This window comes from Saccopteryx bilineata, chromosome 9 (assembly GCF_036850765.1).
Source record: "Saccopteryx bilineata isolate mSacBil1 chromosome 9, mSacBil1_pri_phased_curated, whole genome shotgun sequence".
Classification (NCBI taxonomy): Eukaryota; Metazoa; Chordata; class Mammalia; order Chiroptera; family Emballonuridae; genus Saccopteryx; species Saccopteryx bilineata.
The window spans coordinates 82345334-82365498 of record NC_089498.1 but is presented as its reverse complement, the minus strand read 5'-3'; positions in this window follow the sequence as shown (position 1 = coordinate 82365498).

Sequence of the window (20165 nt, the reverse complement as noted above, 5' to 3'; positions counted from 1 at the left end):
GCTCACACAACTCTTTTTTTTTTTTTTTTTTTTTTCAAGAGACAGAGAGTCAGAGAGAGGGATAGACAGGGACAGACAGACAGGAACGGAGAGATGAGAAGCATCAATCATTAGTTTTTCATTGTGCATTGCGACACCTTAGTTGTTCATTGATTGCTTTCTCATATGTGCCTTGACCACTGGCCTTCAGCAGACCGAGTAACCCCTTCCTCGAGCCAGCGACCTTGGGACCTTGGGTCCAAGCTGGTAAGCTTTTTGCTCAAACCAGATGAGCCCGCACTCAAGCTGGTGACCTTGGGGTCTCAAACCTGGGTCCTCAGCATCCCAGTCCGACGCTCTATCCACTGTGCCACTGCCTGGTCGGGCACTCACACAACTCTTAACCATGCCAAGTACATTAGTAGTACCCTGTTGTCCCTTAAAACTGCTTCTGAAGGGCCTCAGCTAATCTCCCACCCAACTGAAGTATGAGCAGCCCTACTTGGGAAGAGCTGCCTCCATTCACTTGGAGGCTGTCTGACTCCAAGATCAGGATTTGTCAAGGATATATCAAGCACTTCTCACTGTCATCAAGGAGCTGGTTATTAGGACAGGGTGGGAAGGGCAAGAGAGACAAAAATTTAGTAGACAATATAGCAAGATAGAAACTGACTGTGGAAATTGGGAAATGGAAAGATGTCTGTCTGGTTGAGGGGCAGGGACACAAAGATATGAAGAGGAGATTCCAGAGGAGTGAGTTAAAGCTGGTCCAGAGCTGGGAGTAGTCAGAGCACCCTCAAGTAAAAGCTGCAATACTGACTATGAGCTGAAGGCTTTGGTGAGGGGAGGGCAGGTGGCCATCAGAGAAGGCCCTAGGGCCCTGGCCGGTTGGCTCAGCGGTAGAGCGTCGGCCTAGCGTGCGGAGGACCCGGGTTCGATTCCCGGCCAGGGCACATAGGGGAAGCGCCCATTTGCTTCTCCACCCCTCCGCCGCGCTTTCCTCTCTGTCTCTCTCTTCCCCTCCTGCAGCCGAGGCTCCATTGGAGCAAAGATGGCCCGGGCGCTGGGGATGGCTCTGTGGCCTCTGCCTCAGGCGCTAGAGTGGCTCTGGTCACAACATGGCGATGCCCAGGATGGGCAGAGCAACGCCCCCTGGTGGGCAGAGCGTCACCCCTGGTGGGCGTGCCGGGTGGATCCCGGTTGGGCGCATGCGGGAGTCTGTCTGACTGTCTCTCCCTGTTTCCAGCTTCAGAAAAATGAAAAAAAAGGAAAGAAAAGAAAAGAGAAGGCCCTAAAGGCGAAGCTGAGGTCTAACACTGTTGGTTAGAACTGGTGATCCATCAGTGGTACAATATTCCCATCCCTGGGACCCTAGACCGAGACCCAGCTTCCTTCATTCATGTTATTTCTTCCACCCTCTTTAGAAAATCAAGCATCATCACTACCTTCCTGGCAAAGAGAAAAGTTCCACTTCCTCCCTGCAGGCTCAGCTGTGTGGTCATCTACCTGGACTGTCTTCAGTGGCATCATGAAGAGGGACAGTTCCTGGGCTGGGCGATGAACTGAAAAGTGCCCAGCCCTTGAGCACTCACCTGGCTCTGAGGCTATTTACAGTTGGTGTCATCCTTAGGAACAGCAGTTTCTCCATTACTCAGCCCAAATGGCTTCTTATCAGGGTGTTAATGGTTTTTGTCATCCAGGGATCCTGTAATATCAGTCTTTAGACCTCCCAGAGCAAAAACAAACAAGAAACAGTCAGGTTGTGCTGAGTTTAGAGATGACATTCAGGGGTTGCAAACTCAAACCGCTCTGGAGGCCAGGAGGTGGTGTATGTGAGTGAAGCATTCTGGGTAAGGCTCTAGAGAGTGAGGGGAGGTGTACTATATCCAAACACCTTAATCCAAGGGGCAGCTGCTGCCCAGGCCAATTGTTATGTGTGATACTATGAATTCAGTATAGCCAAGTCTTCTCATTTTTTCAATAAAAGCTGAAAACTTCAGGTTTTAAGGAAATCTCCCCATTTTTAAATGTTGGGAACTAATTTTAAAACAAAATTAAACACTGACTGAGCCTGAAGCAATATATTGACAACCTAGGCAGGGCCCCTGGGCCAGTAGTTAGCAAGCTCTAACCTCCACTGTACACATGAGAGAACCGAAGCTCCAGGGACGGGACTCGTCCTGGTCACACAGCCAGGAAGTCCTGCGATGCGGGCGAATTCCTCTCCGCTCTTGCCAGGGCCCTTTCGGCAAAATTCACGCAGCAGACCTGTTTTCAGAACACCTACTATGTGCAGGCCTGAGTTTCACCTGGGGATATAAAAAGATGAAGGTGGGGAAGGTGGTCCCAGTGCAGCAGATCTTTTTTTCTTTTTTGTTCAGTGAAAGACAGACAGACAGACAGATAGGTAGGCAAGCAGGAAGGGAGAGAGAGGAGAAACATCAACTCATAGTTGTGGTTTGAAAAGTCACTGTGTGGACCCCTGGGTGAAGCAGCCAGCAAGGCAGGGCAAGTCTCACCTTCTCTGGCATCTGGCTCTTGCATAGCCCACCTGGCCACAGAGCAGAGTGAGAAAAGCTAGCCGTCTGGGTGTATCTGCTGTCCACTGTGATCCAGGAGGCCCTGGGGGTTGAGGAATGCTTCCTGAGAAGCTCCCATGGAAGGACTTTGTAAGTAGTATCTGGGGGAAGGGGTGATTGTCAACCAACCCCAGTTCCTGAGCGTGTGGGTGTCAGAGTCAGCAGAACTCAGCTGGAGACTTGGCTTCCCATTTCATTTATTCACTTATGTATTTGTTCACCCCACAGCTATGATCTGCATCCCTGCTATGTGGCCGACACTTTTCTAGGCACTGGAAATCATAGCAGTCATTAGACAAAAAGTAGACATATTTTCAAAGGAAAGAGAACAATAATAAAAGAAAGAAAACAAAGTAAGGAAAGAGGAAAGAAAGAAAATTATTTCAGACAGTGGTGTGTACTCCACACCAGGGAAGCCAGGTGCTGTGCTGCAGTGACGAGGTCGAGGGTGACACTTTATGGGTGGGGTCTGTGTGGCCTGACCAAGGAGGAAACACCTAGACTAAATCACATGTAGCTATGTGAGCTCAGGGAGGTGCATGTGTTTCTTTGAGCCATAGTTTCCTCACTGTGAAGAGAAGTGAATAATGCCAATGTCACAGAATTGTGCATATTAAGGAGAGTGACATGGTGAAGGGCCTTGAACATACTAGGGTCTTGTTAAAGAATGAATGAATGCCACCTTGCCAAGGCCAGTTGAGGGGTCAGAATTGAGGAGGGAAAGTGATTTTGAGTGAATGATGATATGTCCTATGGATATGAACCCTAAGGTATGCACTGTGGGAGTTTTATGGGTGGTTTTTATGACTGTCCACCCAAGAAGTCCCTTAATACAACTACGCCATCCTTACACCACCTACTGTGTAGTGTTCAGAGGTTTCCTTCAGTGTATTTACAGCCCCCCATCTTTTGACCCACCCACAGCCCGTAAGGGCGACTGGCTGGACTGTTATCTCTCTCTCTCTTTATTTTGTGTGTGTGTGTGTATGTGTGTGTGTGTGTGTGTGTGTGTGAGAGAGAGAGAGAGACAGACAGACAGAAACAGAGACAGAGAGGGACAGACAGACAGGAAGGGAGAGAGATGAGAAGCATCAATTCTTTGTTGCGGCACCTTAGTTGTTCATTGATTGCTTTCTCATATGTGCCTTGACGGGGGAGGGGGGGGGGCTACAGCAGAGCAAGTGACCCCGTGCTCAAACCAGTGACCTTGGGCTCAAGCTGCTGAGCCTTGCTCAAATTAGATGAGCCTGTGCTCAAGCTGGTGACCTTGGGGTTTTGAACCTGGGTCTTCCACGTCCCAGTCTGACACTATCCACTGTGCCACCACCTGGTCAGGCTGTTATCTCTTTTGATAGAGAAAGAAGCTGGCGCTCTAACCAGTTAGGTGAGCAACAGTTGCAGGCTACACAGAATGATTAGCATTGAGCTGGAGACACTGGGTTTGGGCTCTTTCCACTCTACAAACAAAGTTATGTTGGCACATTTTTCCCATTCACCCCCTCTGAGACAGGCAGTCTCTGAGATGCCCCCCAGTGCTGCCCTGGTACTCTTGACCTGGTGTAGTCCTCTCACCTTGGGTGTGGGCTGGACCTAGTGACAGGTCCTCCACCTGGACCTAATCCCTCCTCATGAACAGACTACTGCAAAAGTGATGAGATTCTACTTCTGAGACCTGGTTACAAAGAGACTGTGGTTCTTGCTTGGACTGGCTCTCTCTGTCTCTCTCTCCTCACCAGCTGCCACGTTGCGACACCAGGCAGCCTGTGTGGTGTATGCAGTACTACCAGCAAACCCATGAGGGATTTGGACATGGGTCTCTGCAGCCTGCCCACAGCGCCTGAGTGAGCTTGGAGGAGACCCTGCAAGTCTGGAGGGTCCTTGGAGTGTCTGCTGCCCCAAGTCCACGGCTTGACTGCAGCTTCTTGAAACACCTTGAGCCAGAGGCACCAGCTAACCCACATGTGACACCTGACCCACAGACACTGTGAGGTGATAGTTGGTTATTGGTTTAAAGGTGCCAGGTCACTTGCTCTGCAGCACTAGGTCACTAACACACACACACCCTGCCCCCAGCTAGGGCCCATTAACAGCTGATTACAAGCCCGGGGCTGCACACACAGCCTATCACTGATCTGCCCTCTCAGCTGGCTCGGGCTGTGTCACCAGCCACTCCTGGCAAATACCTCACAGGCACAGTCAGGGAAACCTGACCTTGAAACACAAGGCTGACCTGTCTTGGCCAAGCCTTGGAATGTGCTATTTTGTCTCATTCCTCTGAAGCTGCACACATGGAGCCTGAGTGAGGGAAGGAGCTGGAAGGAGGTGCTCAGCAGAAGGGCCCAAGCCGGGGACCTCTCAGTGGCCTCTGGGAAGGGACAGGGCCACACGTTATGACTCCACGTCAGGTTCTTCATGAAGCCCTTTGTTTCTATGGCCCCGATCCTCAGGAGGACCTGCCAAGTGGACATTGTTATCCCAATCTTACAAGTGAAGGAACAGAGGCCCAGAAACGGTTAAGTGACTTGCCGGGGGTCTCTCTAGTCTAGTGCAAAGAGCGACTGAATTCTCCCCAGCTTCCTTGGCTGTGTGTCTCCTTTCAGAGGCCTGGGGGCTCCATGCTGTGCCTCTGCTCCTGCATCAGGCCAGACACCCTCCCTCCATGCCGCCTTATTCCATCGTGCCTGCCCCTGTGTTTGCTGACTTAGCTCTGCAATCCCTTCTAGTCCTTGTTATGACACTGCAAGCGAGAAGCCGTGGACCCTATGTGACAGATGACAGCTGAGAGGGAACCTGTGACTTGCCCAATGCCACACAGACACCAGGGGGCTCATCTGGATTTGAACCCAGGTCTACTGACTCCAAAGTCTGTGCCGACCCCTCCTGGCTGGGCCTTCTCGCCCTAGAGAATCTACCACTGACTTCCAGCCATGCAAAGATGGCATCCACTAGTACAGGTAAGCAACAGATAAGCACTGAATTTGCTTACACTCTTCTTGCCCTGAGTCACTAGGAAAGGGATCTGGTGGGCAGGTCCTAAGAGGTCCTCAAGCACAGCCCTGGTTATCCTTTGTACATGCCCCATCTCTGCCTCTGTTTATCAGCACTGACTGGCATCATTATCCTAAGGAGAGGCCCCCACTACTAGGTCCTGGAGGAATGGCGCTTGGGCCTTTGCCAAGACCAAAATCCTGTGTGGGCAGACCTCCTCTGAGCTCTGGGCTCTCTACCCTGTGGTTGCAAGGAGGCAAACAGCCTGCTATTCTGCAGTCTCTTTCCTTTTTTTGATTTGTTCCTTCTGTTGACCTGTGTAATTTTCTTGGATCTATTGGCTTGACCCTCTTAATCTCTACTTGCCAATGTTGACACCTCACCCTTGTCTCTTAGAATAAATCCCTTTCTGATCCTCATTGCTTACCTTCTAATTGATATTGCCTATCATTGATGGCAAGTGTTTGTCTTTTATAACAATTAAAGTAAGTACTACAGGTTTAGATGCTTAATAACAACAAGAAAAATAGCTATTATTCATTGCACACTTAATAAATTGCACGTGGTAAGAGTTTACAACCTGATTTCTAATTCTTACATGCCCCTTAATAACAGGTACTAGTGTTAACGGCTCTTTATAAATGAGGTCTCCAAAGCTGACAGAAGTTAACTGTCCAAAGTCACAAGGGCCTTCCCTTGTGTTAAGTGGCTGAGCAGCCCACTATACTTAATCCCAGAATTTGGCTCCTGTCACTACTGTTGCTGAATTTTAGTACAAAATGTGAGCAGGTACAAGTCAGGTTGGCAGAAGCCTCAATTTATGTCATAAAGATCTCAGATTTCCTGAGCGCAGAGGCTCAAATATTTCATTGACTTGCAGGCTACATTCCAAAGATAGTGTGTCCATGTCACAGGCCCTGGCACTGGGCTAGTCCCAGTGGCATCATGGTGTAAAGCTCAGCTGCCCATGGACCAGCCCAACAAATTCAGTAGACACTGCAGCCAGGAAAGGGAGGGGGAGATCCTTTGATACTGTGCAAACAGTTCTGACAAGTCTGTTCACTAGCAAGGGGGTAAGGGGTGGGCAGGATGCCATGCCAGGGCGACAGGTTGTTAGGCAGAGAGCACAGCAGGGCCCCGGAGGCCTGAAGCAGGATCAGCAGGGAACCACATTTGGGCTTATTTAGATGAGAAAGCTTTCGATCAGTCAGTGATCTCACATAACAATGCTTTCAAGTAGTAAGATCCCCATGGCTAGAGGGGTGTGAGAAATATCAAGCAGAGATGCCATAAAGAAGCCTCCCACTGGGTGGGTGATGGGATCAAGTGACCCATGAGATGCCTTCCAGTTCTGAGACTCTGATTTAGTTCCTTTGGGTCTAGGCTACTTGGCGAAGCAGAAAGAGTAGAGTACAACCTCCAAGTCATTTATTGGCATATTGGTGAGAGAAAGGCAACATTGAAACCATAACAGCCAGAAGAGGACACTGGTATATGGTTATGGTAGTGTGGGTAGCTAGATATTGATAAGGGAAGGGAGCAAGGGCAGTCAATCATTACAAAGTCCGCTGGCTTCACTAGGAAATTACAGTTTCAGACGCCTCAGGAGAGATTGCAACCTTGCCCCAGTAAGGGGTTTAACACCCCTGCCTCCCCCATAGGAGGAAAGACCACCAGACTATGGGGGGCCGTACTTCTACTTTGAGGCATGTGCAGTAGGAACCAAGATGGCGACCATTGAAGCCTGTCAATCTAGCCTGGGAAAGCATTGAATTGGTTAGGGGGAGAAGTCTGCAAAAGATTAGGTTGATTGGTTGGTTTACAGAAGTGGCCTAACCTGCGGTGGCACATGGATAAAGCATGGACCTGGAATGCTGAGGTTACCAGTTTGAAATCCTGGGCTTGCCTGGTTAAGGCACATATGACAAGTTTAAAGAAGTAACTAGCCCAAGATGATATAACTCAAGCCTAACAAAGAAGCAGTCTTTCTTGTTCTCACTTGTACCGTGCTTGCCCGTCTGTCTGCTGTCTTCCTAGGAGCTGCGAGGCGCCAGGCTGCTGGCTGTTGAGTGGACTCTGAGCACTGGCCTGGACATGGTGCCAACAAAGTGCAGCCAAGAACACAGGCTGTGCTGGAGGCCAGGGACAAATACCGGACTGGACTAAGCTTTGATATGGATTGAATTGTGGCACAGAATATCTGGACACTAATCTCTCTCCTGAGTCTACTGAAGACTAGGTTGAACTTTTTCCGTAGTGGGACGAATGGAAATGAGACACTGGGAACTTTTGGGCAGCCTCCCATTTCAACCATGAAAGCCTACCAAGCCGCAATTTCCCGTATGTGAGTCCTTTGTCATACCTTCCCTGTGACTCCATAAAAGTCTCTGTAGAAGAGGCGGACTTAACGGTGGGCCCACTGGGCGCGCCCTGGGCCCCAAATTCTGAGGGCTCCACAAAACCCCAACTTTACACTTTTTTCTAATGACACTAAGTTTGGTTTCATATGTACAATTTTAACAGTAATAGTACATAATATTTTTTATTTATTTAAAAATATGGTTAACATGTATTTTTATTTTCCCATCTCTCTTTTTTTTTAAGGGGCCCAATATTTTCTTCTGTGCCCAGGGCCTCAATTGATCTCAATCCACCTCTGGTAGAAGAAAACTATTTCCATGGGCAACAGTTACTGGTTTCAAAATAGCCAGAAGTGTTTGAAGCGTAGAAGCAAATGGGAGGAACTATAAAGAAAAACATGAAATTATGTGATGGTGCACATGTTTTAAACATCTGTACTTTAGAAGTCACCATGGTCACAACTGGATTAAAGTAACCTGTATTTTTTCTCTCTCTCTTTCTTTCTCTCTTTCTTTCTCTCTTTCTTTCTTTTCTTTCTTTCTTTCTTTCTTTCTTTCTTTCTTTCTTTCTTTCTTTCTTTCTTTCTTTCTTTCTCTCTTTCTCCCTTTCTTTCTTCCTTTCTTTCTTTCTCCCTTTCTTTCTCTCTCTCTCCCTCCCTACCTTTTTTTTTTAAGTAAGAGTACAGGATATACAGACTCCCTCATGTGTCCTAACTGAGATCGACCTGGCAACCCACATCCTGGGGCCAATGCTCTGCTCATCTGGGACCATGCTCGCAATCAAGCTATTTTTAGCACCTGAGCAGAGGCTCCATGGAGCCATCCTCAGTGCCTGGAGCTAATGTGTCAAATCAACTGAACCATGGCTGCAGGAGAGGAAGAGAGGGAAAAGGGAGGGGAGAGTGGAGAAGCAGATGGTTGTGTGCCTGACTGGGGATCGAACCTGGGACTTCCATATGCCGGGTCAACATTCTACAGCAGAGCCAACTGGCCAGGACCTATTTCTTTCCCAGGTAATTCTTGCTGCTTTTCCCTTCATGCTTTGGGGCTTGCTGCTTTCAGAAATAATGGCGATACTTGGCTTTAACGTTTCCAGAAAACCTTAAGGACACAACCATTTGGTTTGAAAAATATGTATGATCACTCAGCTAGCCTCCCCAACCAGCCTCCACCTTTATCCAACCCAACCAACGTGGGACTCTCAAGGTTGGAAGAAGAAGGTTGTAGAGGAGAAGCAAGTAAATTAGACCCACAGAGGGACATGAGAACCTGTGGATGAGCTGAAGAATCTGGAATTGGGGGCATCCTGAGCTGTGTTTCTGAGTAGAACCCAAGAAAGGAGTGAGAACCCAGGACTTAACTTTCCCTGGTGAATTCAGAAATGGGTACATGGTGTGTCTAAACAGGTAGACCTCCCACCTCTTCCCCACAGCCATAGTATGGTGTAGGGAGCAAGGGACAGATTTCCCGGGGGTCCAAGAGGGCCCAGGATGACCCAGTAAGCCTGAAGACTTGGAGGCCCTGTGGTTGGATGAGATCATGGTAGGGCATTGTCAAGAGCCAGATGGAAATGAGGACCTCAGGAGACACCAGGGATTGACAAAGACAGCCCTGACAGATACCCAACTCAGCTAGCTTGGCACTGCTTAATCCCCAGGCACTTGGAGGCAATGCTGGGAGAAAGGATGGGAGAAGGGTCTACCCTAAAATTACTCAAATTGTTTTCACCATTTGGCTAAAATGGAAGCTTGAAAAAAAATTAAGTTCAGTTGGAGAAAAGTTAATTTTGTGCTTCTTGTCTACTTGTACTTGTAGACCAGAATTCATATCCATTACATGATTAAGGAGCTTTCAACCAATCAGGGAAAATATCTGTGTAACTTTACTATTAAAATTGTCGATGAAAATCAACAAGAATAATGCTAACACCACAGTAGAAAATACATAGAAGAAATGATCAGGCAGTTCACAAAATGCAGAATACAAATGGCCAGTGAGCATAAGAAAAAGAATGTTCCAACTCCCTGCAAGTGTTGAGAGAAACATCCATAAAGGGAGTGGGAGATCATCTTAGCACCACCAGTTTCATGTGTCATTCCATCATTTAACCCCTAAATGCTTCATACTTTTTGTGGTTCTCCACTGTGGTTCACATCTCCCTTCCTGACTGCCCCAGTGTGGCAGCTGTGAGAAATCATTGCTCAGATCTCTCCCTGCAAAGCAGAAGTTGGCCCAGGCTGCTGCACTCTGAAATCAGTCTTCACGTTTGCCCCCGAGCCACACTCCCAGCCAATGACCATGCACGGCAGGGGTATTAAGGCAACCCCCTCCTGGAAGAGGCAGACACCTCGGATAGCTGATTTTGGTGAGATGCTCCCCAAAGGGCTGTGCAAGAAGCTTCCATTCAACTAACCCTCTTCCTTCCCTCTCTCCTTCAGCCAAGGTCAAACTTGTCTGACAGTCTGACAGTTATCCCAACCTCCCCTTCTCCCACTCCATTTCCTTTCACAGGTATTTCCTTTAATACAATTCTTTCACAGATAATCCTGTCAGCATCTGTTTCTTGAAGACATTACCCAACTAACACATGACCTAGGCTCCTTCACACAGACTGGGCAGTGGGTCCACTGCCACCAGATGTAGCCTTCTTTCTCCCTAAATAGCGATGGTGTCACTGTGCTTTTACAGTAGAACATCTAGCCATCACCAGGGTGGCCATACAAAGATTATACTATTGATACTATTTCAGATTCTACTCTACCTGCTAACAGGTACTGAGACCCACTACAACTGCATTCCCTGCAAGCTCTCCGCCCCCCACCTCCCACCTCAGGGTGGGGGGGTTTCACATGTACCCTCAAGCCAGTCTGCTCCTGCCAGGGCTATCTTTGCTCTGACAGGTGGCCTTATCAATGGGTCAGAAAGACCTCCCCCTTGCTTGTCTGGGGTCTGGCATTTATTTGCTAGAGCTGCCATAACTGCCATTACAAAGTACCATAAATGAAGGGGCTTCAACCACAGAAAGTTGTTCCATAGTTCTGGAGGCCAGAAGAAACAAGACGTCAGCAGGGTGGGCTGCATCCGAGGGCTGTGAGGGAAGGATCTAATCCAGGCCTCTGTCCTCGGCTCATAGACGGCTTTCTTCTCCCTGTGTCTCTTCACGTTGTCTCACCTCTGTGCCTGTCTGTCTCTATCCAAATTTCCCTTTTTATAAAAAGGACACCAGTCATATTGGATGAAGGTCCAACCCAATGATCTCATTTTAATTACAACAGCAATGACTGTATTTCAAAATAAAGTCACCTTCTGAGGTAATGGGTGTTGACTTCAGTATATGAATTCAGCATATGAGGGCACAAGTCAACCCATAACAGGGCCCTATGACAGGGTAATTTGGGTCTCAACATCTTACAAATATTTTAGCAGAAGAGCTGTTTCTTCTCTTTCCTTTTGTACTTACAGCCTCCTAAGACTCAGTCATGAGGCAGGACTGGGGGACCAGACCTGTTTACAGATGCCATAATGAACCCAGAATTGTCCTTCTCTCTCATGACAGGTTTCTTATTGGTCCGAGCTGGTCCCCAGCTTCCTGCAAGGAGGCCTGCAGTAAGTCAGGCCTACTAGTTCACCAGATAGCCCCAGAGGTGGTCAAATCATGCAGCTTCCAGCTGGGAACCCAGTTCATAGATTTGTTTTATATACTTAGATGTAGCATGTACATTGACCTCCGCTTTCAACCTCAGGAGCTGTTACAAGATGATGTCTGAGGGCACTTTGCCTGGCACACCGAACACAGTGCAGAGTACTTATCACCATTGTATTTCCAATACTGTTAGTACGTGGTAATTCCTCGGTGGCAGGTACCATGTCTCCTTCTCTACCCCTACTGTGCGTGGCACACATGGATGTTCACCTGCACAAACCAAAGACTTCTAGTCTAGAAACTTTCAGAGCATCCGGGACCCTCTGAGTGATGAGGGACCTGGTGAGGGGGCCTCCCAGGGCTCAGAGACTTGAGAACCCAAGCTGTGATTAGAGGGATCAACGAGGAATTTGGCCTCTGTTGGTGTCTGTTCTAGAGAAACAACCACACAAGCCTGGAATGTTCTGGGCTATGGTTTCAGCAACAGGAGAAGCTTTCTGGAGGCTCTGCCTTTGAAAGTTTAAGGTTTCCAGACTGCAAGGCTCTAAGATGGCAGTTGAGATACTGGCACACTCCTCCACATCCTCACCTTCACTCAGCCTTTGGCTCGCTGCCCTCTGACTTGTACCCTCCACCCTCCTCCCCAGCCCACCCGCTCCTGTCCTTGCCGGCTCCTCACACCATCCTGGCAGCCCCACTGCAGGACAGCCTCATGCAAGGCTGCTGCTCTCTTGGATGCTGGGCCGTCCTAGTTGTCCACGGACCTCTCCAGCCACCCCTTCTCACTGACTTCTCAGGGGATGCTCTCCCTCCACACACCCAGCTCTTTTGTGGGAATTTCCCAGGGCTTTGACTTGCCTTGTCTCTTCTCTGTTCATGCTCTCATCCCATCCTAGGGCTTCTGAACTCTTCCTCTCAACTTCTCAAGCTGAGGACTCCCAACTCTTTCAAGCACACAAGGGGTAGTCAGAGAGGGGCCTGGGATGGGGCTGTGATGGGGAAAGTCCAGCGAGGCTGAGCATCTCTGCTTGGGCGGATACATGACAGTCTAACCCATAAGCTGGCATCTGAGAAGGCCTGCTGGGGTGGGGGTTCTCGCTGACTGTGGTAGGGTCTGCCAGAAGACTCATTCGGAGTTTCCACTGGTGGATGATATCATTCATAACACGCTACTGACAGCAGGACCCCAAGCCTGGGACCAAGGACAGGGCCAGACTCTAGGGAGAGTGGGGCCCCAGCCTAGCAGCCTAAATGGCTCGACACAATTAGGACACAGAGTTAGACACACAGAAAGCTGGAGACCAGGCATGGTCCAAATTGGAGAGCTGAGTACAAGGCCAGGCAGCTGGGGCCCAGGTTTCTCAGGCCCCGGGCCAGTCCCCTCCTCTCCCTTACTCTTGCATTCACTCTCTTCTTCACTGAGCAGCCACTATTAAGACTCAAATATGTGCCACAGATACTGAGCTCTTTGGCCAAGCCAGTTGTCACTTGAGCTTCCATAATGCCCTCGTTAGAAACAGGACTCATCCTAGAGCAGGGGTCGGGAACTTTTTGGCTGAGAGAGCCATGAATGCCACATATTTTAAAATGTAATTCCATGAGAGCCTTACAATATATTTAACACTAAATACAAGTAAATGTGTGCATTTTATGTAAGAACAACACTTTTAAAGTACAATAAGTCTCTGAAATCTTTTTAATAACATTGTTATGCTGTTGCTAACCAATGATGAATAAAGTACTTCTTACCATTAATGCGACTTCTGGTGCTGCATGGTTTTGCTGATGGCTTTGTAATCTGTTTGATATGTGGTGAGGTTAAGCTTCATGCAGGCGTTGAGGCTTCCATCCGTTAAACGTGATTGTAGGTTGGTCTTAAGATTCTTTAGATGTGAGAAAGACTGCTCACATGCATATGTAGAGCCTAACATTGTCAGTACAGCAATACTCACATGCTGCAGTGTGTGTTATGTGACAGGAAGCGTGTTCCAAGTTTTGACAATCAGCTGATACGTGGGTTGAAGTTTTTTCATTTCTCCCCACTTGTGTTTTCTCGCCAACACTGCTTTCTGTCGTGCAAGTCTTTCCAAATCTTCATTCAGTGACTTGAACTTATTCACCCACATGTCTGAGGCCTTCAGGTCAGCAGCTTGTAGCTCAAAATCTCTGACGGAGACACCGGGGATGTAATTCAGGTCAGCACTGTCCACTACACACTTGTGAGGATGGGTGATGAACTTAAAAAGATGAGTGCACTCATGAAATTCTCCAAAGAATGCTTTGAATGACTGCAGGAGATTAGATGTGAAGCCCATTAGCTGCTGGATATCAAGATGTTGAGCAGGGTCACTTGCTATGCATGCATCTTTAAACTCTCCCAGTTTTCCAAAGTGTAGTAAACGACCTGTTTCAATGTCAGTGATAAAGAGTTCCAGCTTGTTTTCAAATGCAGACACTGCTTGTTGAAGGGATAAGACTGTATTTCCAATGCCTTGCATTTTCACATTGAGCTGGTTCAGATGTTCAGTCATGTCCACGAGATAGTAGAACTTTAGGAGCCACTCAATGTTAGCTAACTCAAGATGCTCGATGTTTTTCATTTCAAGAAAAGTCAGGATTTTGCTCAGAAATGGCTGAGCACCTTCCCTTCCCTCTTGACAACCAACACACATTGCTGTGCAGAAGCAGACCAGGATAATTATTCCCAACTTTATCTAGCAGTGTTTTAAACTGGCAATCATTTAAAGCTCGGGCAACAATAAAGTTGACCACCCAAATAACCAGCGACATCACCTCACCAAGCTGCTCGCCACAAATCTGAGCACAAAGCGCCTCCTGATGTGGGATGCAGTGAAAACTTAGGATGGGTCTCTTTTCAAGTTCATGAAGAAGCGCTACGTATCCTGTTTTTCCTCACCATGCACGGAGCACCATCAGTACACACCGAAATAAGTTTATCCATCGATAGATTTTTTCTTTAGTGAACTCAGTGAAAGACTTGAATAAATCCTCCCCTCTTGTTGTCTCTTTCATAGGCAAAACAGCAAGACTTTCCTCACTTACTGTGTCATCGACAGCATACCTTGCAATCATGCTGAACTGGGATAAATGGCTACGTCTGTTGACTCATCCAAAGTGAGAGAAAAGAATGGTGCTGCATTTATGTCCTTTGCTTGTGTTGCCTCAATTTGATTTGCCATCATGATGGTACAATCGTGAACAGTTCTTGCCAACAGAGGCATGTCTTTTATTCATTTGATTATCTTGTCTTTATCCAAAAAGTTATCAAAAAGTTCATTGGCAACATCAAGCATGAATGTTTTGGCATACTCCCCATCTGTGAATGGCTTTCTGTTTCTAACAATTGCTAAAGCACTAGCAAAGCTAGCCGAATTCCAGTCACCTTGTTGGGTCCAAACACAGAGTTGCTGCTGACTAGCTTGCACTCTGCACAGTAGCTCTTGACATGCTTTCTTCCTGCTGTCCCCCACTGGATATATCGATGCAAATGTAATATGGCGTGTGTCGAAGTGCCGCTTTATATTTGACCATTTCATCTATGCAATTTTATCATTGCATATTAGACACACTGCAGAACCTGCTCTCTCCACAAAGGTGAATTCCTCTGTCCATTTCTGCTGAAAAGTACAATATTCCTCATCTTTTTTTCTTTTAGCCATCTTCTTTGTCAAAAGGGTTTCTGCAATTAGCTAGCTGACTACTTGATTAAAAGGAGGGAAGTTTACTTCCTTACCTCACAATGATCTGTGTAAGTTTCTGATTTACTTATTTTGCTCAGTATAATGTTATCAAGATTCCATACATAGGTGGGACATAAAAATGACACTCAGAGATATGGACAAGAATGTGGTGGTTATGGGGGGGGGGAGAGGGGCACAAAGAAAACCAGTTAAGGAAGACAAGATAGCAATGGAGTAGGCGGACATACCAACTCCCACCTCCCAGAACCAAAGTGGATTACAAACTAATTTTAAGAACTATCATCTGGAAAAACCAACTTTGGACTAAACTAAGAGGACTCTTCAACCAAGGAACACTGAAGAAGCCACACCGAGACTAGTAGGAAAAGCGGAAACACGGAGAGAGCTGCCCAGCTCCCCAGAGTGAACGGCAGCTGGGAGAGACTCACGTGGTGGGAAGTGAGTTTAGCAGAGAGGGGAGGGTCCTGAGTCCAGGAACAAAGCCCCAGCCTGCAGCCCCAGAGCCTAGAAAAGGCATATGGACAGTATTTAGCTGGAAACAAGACAAGATATTGTTTGTGAGAAAGAGACTGATTTCTCAGACCCAGTATTCTTCTTAAAGGGACCGCGCAGAACACCTCTCTCACAACCACTCACCTGGGGCTCCAGGGGATGGGGAGAGAGGAAAGTACCAGAGTAGCAGGAAGACAGTATAATCTAGGAGGCACAGGGAGAAACATTTTGGGAGACAGCTACCCTAACCCCTGGGATGAGTCACTCCCCAAATCTGAAGTGAATATTTCCCTGGAAACAGCAATACCAGCAAAGGGAAGCAGGACACCAGCCAAACAAGCTCTCCCGCGGCACTCAGAGCAGAGTCGCTTAGAAGGAGGGAGCTTTCGGGGCTACGGTAGTGAGTGTTAGGGTCTGAGCTGCAGCGCCCACACCCACACAGCTGAGGGCTCGCCGGAGGGTGGGCAGCGGCAGCGGGATGCGGAAGTGCGGTCCTGTCGGGAAGGGCAGAAACTGGCTGGCCACCACTGGGCTCACGTGTGAGTTCAGTCTTGCGAGCTGGTGAGGAGGGGGCCTGCAAAAGTGGTCAAGCCCAGCTGCAGGCCGCCTGTAATCCAGCCTGTGTGTGTGGGGGAGGGCAGGAACCCTGGAAAGGGTGGAGACCTGCCCTTGAGCAAGGGCACAGGAGCACAGCCTTACCCCGCCTGCAGAATGAGGCTTGTGGCCTGACTTGGGAGCCAGATCCTCCTGTGGGGGTGGAGCCAAAAGCCCAGAACAGGCAGAGTCCCACTTCTGAGCGTGGGCATGCAGTTCTACCTGGCCTGTGGAGCCAAGGCTTGGAGCCGTCCCACCAGCGGGCTCCTCCTGCAAGGGCCAGGCGGAAGCCCAGAAACAGGTGGAGACCCGCAGCTGAGCAAAGGTGCTCACCACTGCCCTCAGGGCCAAGCATAACGCCACCCACAGGGGCAGGGCGAAGGCCAAGGCCACCAAGGCTTGTACACCTGAGCACGTGATCACAGCCACTCCTGTGAAGGAGAGGCGGAAACCACAGCAACAGCCCCAGTGGGCAGGCACTGGCAACGTCCATACCCAAACGCCCTAGGCAGCAACAGCAGAGGGGGTGGCAGGCCTGCAGACAGACCATACCTAGGGAATAGAGGCCACACCCAGTGAACTAGAGTGGCCAAAACCTTCCTTTACACAGAAAAAATGAGAAGGCAGAGAAATGCAACACAAATAAATCAAGAGAAATCCCCAGAAAAAGACTTGAATGAATCAGATATAACCAAATTACCAGATGCAGAGTTTAAAATAAGGATTGTTAGGATGTTCAAAGATATTAGAACAACAATAGATGGTCATTACAAACACCTAAATAAAGAGATAGCAAATATAAAAAAGGACATTGAACTAATAAAAAAAATCAGTCAGAAATGACAAATACAATATCAGAAATGAAGGACACAATGGAAGGAATTAAAAGCAGGATGGATGAAGCTGAGAATCGAATCAGCGAGTTAGAGGACACGATAAATAAAGGCATGGAAGCAGAGCAGAAAAAAGAAAAGATACTCAAAAAGTCTGAGGAAACTCTAGGAGAGCTCTGTGACAACATGAAGAGAAATAACATCCACATCATAGGGGTTTCTGAAGAAGAAGAGAAAGAACAAGGGATAGAGACTTTATTCAAGCATATCATAGCTGAAAACTTCCCTCAATTAAGACAGGAAAACATCTCACATGTTCAGGAAGCACAGAGAACTCTATTAAAGAGAAACCCAAAGAAATCAACACCAAGACACATCATAATTAAAATACCAAAGCTAAGTGATAAAGAGAAAATATTAAAAGCTGCTAGAGAAAAAAAGACTATCACCTACAAAGGAGCCCCCATAAGGATGACTTCCGACTTCTCAACAAAAACACTTGAGGCCAGAAGGGAATGTCAAGAAATATTCAAAGTAATGCAGAACAAGAGCCTACAACCAAGACTACTTTATCCAGCAAGGCTATCATTTAAAATTGAAAGAGAAATAAAAAGCTTTCCAGACAAAAATAAACTCAAGGAATTGACTACAACCAAACCAAGGCTGCAAGAAATGCTAAGGGACCTGTTGTAAACAGATCAAAGGAGAAAAAGAATATAGCAAAAGAGGAATACAATTTTAAAGAATAAAATGGCAATAAACAATTACATATCAATAACAACCTTAAATGTAAATGGATTAAATGATCCAATCAAAAGACATAGGGTAGCCGTGTGGATAAGAAAACAGGACCCATACATTTGCTGTCTACAAGAGACACACCTTAAAACAAAAGATGCACATAGACTGAAGATAAAAAGATGGAAAAAAATATTTCATGCAAATGGAAAAGAAAAAAAAGCTGGGGTAGCAATACTTATATGAGACAAAATGGACTTTAAAACAAAGACTATAGTAAGAGATAAAGAAGGTCACTACATAATGATAAAGGGAGCAATCCAACAGGAAGATATAACCATTATAAATATCTACACACCTAATATAGGAGCACTCAAATATATAAAGCAGACTTTGATGGATTTAAAGGGCAAGATCAACACCAATACTATAATAGTAGGGGATTTCAATACCCCACTAACATCATTAGATAGATCCTCAAGAAAGAAAATTAACAAAGAAACAGCAGACTTAAAGGACATACTAGATCAACTCGATTTAATAGATATCTTCAGAACCTTTCACCCTAAAGCAGCAGAATATACATTCTTTTCAAGTGCTCATGGTACATTCTCTAGAATAGATCACATGTTAGGGCACAAAAGCGGTCTCAACAAATTTAAGAAGATTGAAATCATATTGAGCACTTTCTCTGAACACAATGGCATGAAACTAGAAATCAACCACAACAGAAAAACTGAAAAATACTCAAACACTTGGAAACTAAATAGCACATTATTAAATAACAAATGAGTAAACAATGAGATCAAAGAAGAAATTAAAAAATTCCTAGAAACAAATGATAATGAGCATACATCAACTCAAAATTTATGGGACACAGCCAAAGCAGTCTTGAGAGGGAAGTTCATAGCATTATAGGCATACCTCAAGAAGCTAGAAAAAGCTCAAATAAACAACTTGACCTTACATCTAAAAGACCTAGAAAAAGAACAGCAAGTAAAGCCCAGAGCTAGTAGAAGGAAGAAAATAATAAAGATCAGAGCAGAAATAAATGACATAGAGGTTAAAGAAACAATACAGAGGATCAATGAAACCAGGAGCTGGTTCTTTGAAAAGGTAAACAAGATCGATGAACCTTTAACTAGACTCACCAAGAAAAAAAGAGAGAGGACTCAAATAAATAAAATTAGAAACGAGAGTGGAGAAATAACAACTGACACAACAGAAATACAAAATATTGTAAGAAAATACTATGAAGAACTGTATGCCCAAAAACTAGACAACCTAGATGAAATGGACAAATTCCTTGAAACATATAATCTTCCAAAAATTAATCTGGAAGAATCAGAAAATCTAAACAGACCAATTACAATAAAGGAGATTGAAACAGTTATCAAAAAACTCCCAACAAAGAAAAGTCCTGGGCCTGATGGCTTCACAAGTGAATTCTACCAAATATTCAAAGAACTAACTCCTATCCTTCTCAAGCTATTTCAAAAAATTCAAGAGGAAGGAAGACTTCCAAGCTCCTTTTATGAGGCGAGCATAATTCTGATTCTAAACCAGGCAAAGACAACACAAAGAAAGAAAATTATGGGCCAATATCCCTGATGAATTTATATGCTAAAATCCTCAACAAAATATTAGCAATTCGGATCCAGCAATATATGAAAAAATCATACACCAGAATCAAGTGGGATTTATTCTTGGGAGGCAAGGCTGGTACAATATTCGCAAATTAATCAATGTGATTCATCACATAAACAAAAGGAAGGAGAAAAACTACATGATAATTTCAATAGATGCAGAAAAAGCATTTGATAAAACCCAGCACCCATTCATGATCAAAACTCTCAGCAAAGTGGGAATACAGGAACATATTTCAACATGATAAAGGCCATCTATGACAAACCTGCAACCAACATCATACTCAATGGGCAAAAATTAAAAGCAATCCCCTTAAGATCAGAAACAAGGCAGGGGTGCCCCCTTTCACCACTGTTATTCAACATAGTTCTGGAAGTCCTAGCCACAGCAATCAGACAAGAAAAAGAAATAAAAGGCATCCAAATTGGAAAAGAAGAAGTAAAACCATCATTATTTGCAGATGATATGATATTGTATATAGAAAACCCTAAAGTCACAGTCAAAAAACTACTAGACCTGATAAATTAATTCAGCAAGGTGGCAGGATAAAATACTCAGAAATCAGAAGCATTTTTATACACTAACAATGA